The sequence below is a fragment of the Montipora capricornis genome, chromosome 6, assembly GCF_036669925.1.
Source record: "Montipora capricornis isolate CH-2021 chromosome 6, ASM3666992v2, whole genome shotgun sequence".
NCBI classification, from domain to species: Eukaryota; Metazoa; Cnidaria; class Anthozoa; order Scleractinia; family Acroporidae; genus Montipora; species Montipora capricornis.
This window is the reverse complement of record NC_090888.1, coordinates 6,281,892-6,286,479: the sequence shown is the minus strand read 5'-3', so window position 1 is coordinate 6,286,479 and position 4,588 is coordinate 6,281,892.

Here is a 4,588-nt window from a genome sequence, read left to right as displayed (position 1 = left end):
CCTTTTTCTTGGTGACTTGTCTTCTTTTCTATACTTGAGCTGATCGGGGTGAAACATGGGTAACCCGAAAGAATGGATCCTCAGCTGATTTGACTTGCTTGGATCGCAGTTTCCAGTCTCTAACTGCAGCTTGGCGTGCGCCTGATCATTTGGGTCTGTTACCATTCGTCGAAACTGGTTTGATACGATAAAAGGGTGATAGAGGTCTTCGACGATCGGTGCATGAAATCGAGGCTGACCTTTCGGGTCAATTTCGGCTTCAAGTCTGGATTATTTTACTTACCAGAACTCGATGAAGCTTGACTGAAAGATCTGTCGTCTTCAAGTCCAAGGATATTGTTGATAGAGAAAGACAACGGCTGACGGGAGACTGGAACCGATATAGGTTTTCCGTAAGAGGAACTGCATGATCTCCTAGACTCTAGCGTAGATTGAGTTGCCATGGAACCAACTGAGTAGGTGAGCTGTTGAACTTGTTCGTGTGACCACCACGCAGAATGACTGACTATCCTGTGTTCAGACCTGACATATATACCCTGACCGTGTGAGCGGTCCGACAAAGAAATGTGTCTAATTTACCGATAACCGAGTAAAGAACAATACACCGAGAAAAGCAGTCACTCGCCGATTAATTTGCATAACGATTTAGTGTCATTGCGCAAAGAGGCTTTCCGTTTAGAAAACTCGTTACGCGGGCTTTTTGAAGGCAGTTATCTTACCGATAGTAAATAATTTAACTAAACTCGTGTCACGAACATGACATTAATTTGATGACAAAATCACAAATACTTCAATGTCATTATTCTATCCTTTCTTTAATGTTGTGGTTCTATTGCGTATTCATTAAAACAATTTAAAGGGATAAACCAAGTGTTTGTCAGATTAGCTTGTTAAGCTGTTTAGAGTGTCCCGCGGGTTTGCCCCTCTCGGTTCAGTGTCATCCAAACCCAAGTGCCGCGTCCCAGGTTGCACACATCGGAAATGAACAAGTGTGGAGCGACACAGCCTGCGAACGCAGACGTACCGCCGGAAATACGTCTGCGTTCGCGGGCTAGGAGCGACACGGAGACAGACTTAAAAGATCAGCCTCAGCCACGCATATGAAACCAGGCTATTTAGTGATGAACGGTAACAGACCCAAATGATCAGCCGCGCGCGAAGCCGCACATAGAGACTAGAATCTACAAAGCTTACCCTGTTTTGCGAAACAAAATGAGCGTGAATAAAGAGATGCAATCCATTTCAGTTAACTGATTTATACAGACTAAATGAAGTATGCGCTCATTCAGACCTTTATATAACAACAGTTAAAACTATGGAACAACTAAGCGCGCGCGGCCTGACAAACGAATAGTCCATCAATAATTCGCCATTTCCGAGTTCAGACAGCTTTGCCTTCAAGGCGACCGCCGCTATTGTGGCGGCGGAGTAAACTTGAGACAGTGCCGACCTTGTTAGGGCAAAAAAGGAGGCAATTCTCACCAAAGGAACTATAGTTTTGGCCTAACTCAGAAGTGATAGGCGTTGGCGAAATTGATCACCTTTTTGCTCTTCTTAGTCAGCCAACGATTTATATCCGAAATTTATATATACTCTCTTTAATTGTGACAGTTGACAGAGCGGGGTAATGAGAAACTGAGTCTGTTGCCCGTCATTCGTTCATGCGTTCGCCACCAGCAGTAACAAAAACAATTTCTTGTAAACCTATTTTGTCTCTGAGATAACTTTGCGCTCCGAGGAAGTCTTGACCCTTCGCTGTTCGTCTGACGTTCTTGGACATAATTGTCTTGAAAGCCGCCGAAGCATTTCTGGTAGAGATCCTACGGGCGATGTCATTGTCACAGCTACCACTCTTCACTCCCATTTCGTCAACAAACGTATACATAAGTCGGTTGTACAAACGTATACATAAGTACATGGTACCACAGCTCTTTGGCAGCACGATTTCTTGCAGAAAGTGTTGGCTTGAGCCATCCCTTAAGTTCCTAATTCATACCAAGCAAGCATATTGCAAAATTCTTAGCTACCCACACAAAAGCAAAAAGTTTAACTAGTGAGGTGGCTCTGACCTCACCCCAGAAAATTTGAACCACCTTTATTAATACCATTGGCTAAGTGTCGTTTTACTCTTGTTCGAAGCTGTGAAGAATCAAAGTGCAATACTTAAAGTTATTGTAAAACTTTGATTATTAAAAATTAAGTTTTTTCTTTGGATGAACTTGAGTAATCGCAACTATTCTCACTGCATAATTAATTAGCTCATGGCAGAAGTTTTCATCATGCGTTCGAATTCCCCCGTTTCCGAGCATGCTTATTACGGTGTTGATGCTTTGCGGTCTTAGAGTATATATTTTGTCGCCCCGCCTGAAAAGTGGTCATTTTAACCGTATTCCGGGACGACGGCCAACTTTCGCGTCTGTTCCTTGCACAGTCAACCGCCACCAGCATAGATGGCAGAACATCGTCTTCCCCGTCCACCCGCTCCCGTCGCTGCTGCAATCGTGGAGCATGCTGCCGTTGAGCCACCGCCAGTTGTAGAAGAACCGCCTGTTGTTGATCCGGTTATCGCACCGCCCCCGGCTCCAGTTCTAGCGGCGGACCCGGCCCCGGCGGTTGAAACCATGGAAGAGGTAATTTTCCTAGTAATTTTGCTGGCCCATAGCCAGGTTTACGTTTTTTATCGTGTTTTACCCGCTGTCTGTCGCTTTAGTGCCTGCGTTTGTCTCCGGTTCATTTGTATTTTCTTTCCCGGTTCTTTTGTCTTAGGTTTGTTTCGGTAAACCTGTATACTCCTTTTTGTTTTTGGAACTATTGTTTCATGCTCTGTATTGTTTTAGGGCTTTTGTTTCCTCGTGTTTTCGCATGCCTCCGTGGCCCTCTGTTGCGTTTTTTAGCTTCCGCACTTTAAGTTATGTAAAATCTTTGGTTTTAGTTCTTTTGCATACGTTTTCCACTAGTCTAGGCTATTTGTTGTTGCGTGGCGTTTCTAGCGCCGTACCGCCGGTTTAGGCAATTGCGTGGACGTTGCTTTGGTATTCCACCAGTGAAGGCAACGTGTTGTTGCATGGCTGTTGTTGTATTCCGCTGGTGAAGGCGACCTGTTGTTTTGGCGCTGTTTTTTACGAATACCGCCGGTGAGGACAACATGCTGTTGTTGCGTGACCTCTGGTCAAGTCAACGTATCGTTGAGTAACTATTTGCGTTTTCCACCGGTGAAGGCAACGTGTTGTTGCGTGACTGTTTTTGCGCGTACCACTGGTGAAGGCAACGTGTTGTTGCGTGACGGTTTTGTGTGTACCACCGGTTAAGGCAGCGTGTTGTTGAGTGAGTGTTTTTGCGTGTGCCACTGGTGAAGACAGCGTGTTGTTGTATGACTGTTTTGCGTGTACTACCGGTGAGGGCAACGTGTTGCATGACTGTTTTGTGTACCACTGGTGAAGGCAGCGTTTTGTTGCGTGTTTTTGCGTGACTGTGTTTGCAGGTACCACCGGTGAAGGCAGCATGTTGTTGCGTGATTGTTTTTCGTTTTCCACCGGTGAAGGCGACGCGTTTGTTGCTTGACTGTTTTTGCGGGTACCACTGGTGAAGGCAACGTGTTGTTGCGTCACTCTTTTGCGTATGCCACCGGTAAAGGCGACGTGTTGTTGCGTGCTTGTTTTGCGTATACCACTGGTGAAGGGAACGTCTTGTACTTGCGTATACAGCTGGTGAGGCAACGTGCTGTTGTGCGACTGTTTCTGTGTTCTGGTACGAGCAACGCGTTGTTGTGATTCTTTTTGTGTGTACCTCTAGTAGAGGCAATCTAGTGTTGTGGTATACCATTATGGAAGGTATTACACGTTGCAAGATATTGTTTATAAAGAGTAAATTTGAAGTTTAAGTCATATTGATTTGGGCTGTTTATTTTGTCATAGGCCGCTGCCCGTATTAAGGTTCTTGAGGACAAGATTAAGTCGTTGGAGCAGCTGAAGACTTTAGAAAGTTCAGAGTCAGCTCTCGCAGCCTTGCGTCGACATATCAGTCGCCCTACCGCGATGTTCGATAAATATGAGGCCCTTGATCTCCTACAGTCTCTAGTTTGTTTGGCAAGAAACGAAAGTCACAAGAAAGCAGACGAGTATGCGGCTGCTCTTGATGAGATCAGAGCCAGGACTGATGCCTTGGACCACCTTCAGCTGCAACGCCTTTTCCTCGGGTTATTGGGGGATCCTGTTCGTGCTAAAGTTGCCAGGGAAGCCACTACTATTTTGAAGGGCGTGGACAAAGCTCCTACTCCCCTTACTGGCTATGGATCCATCGCGCGTAGACCCTCTCCTTACCCGCCTCAGCAAAACACGCAGTGCTTTCGATGCTTTAAGTGGGGGCATGTCGCCCGTTCATGCCGTCATAACCCAGTGAGACGTCAAGGTGGTCGGGGACGAGCCGGACGTTTTTAGATCCTAGACCTGGCCTTTGAGACAGTTTGTGTTGTTTTTCAAATAAATTGTTCTTTGCAATCGTTCCGTTTCTCGTTCTTCCACATCTACTTTCTTCGTTGACCTTGGGGGGACCTGCTCTGTGTCTCAATTTCGGACCTAGTTCGGAGCTC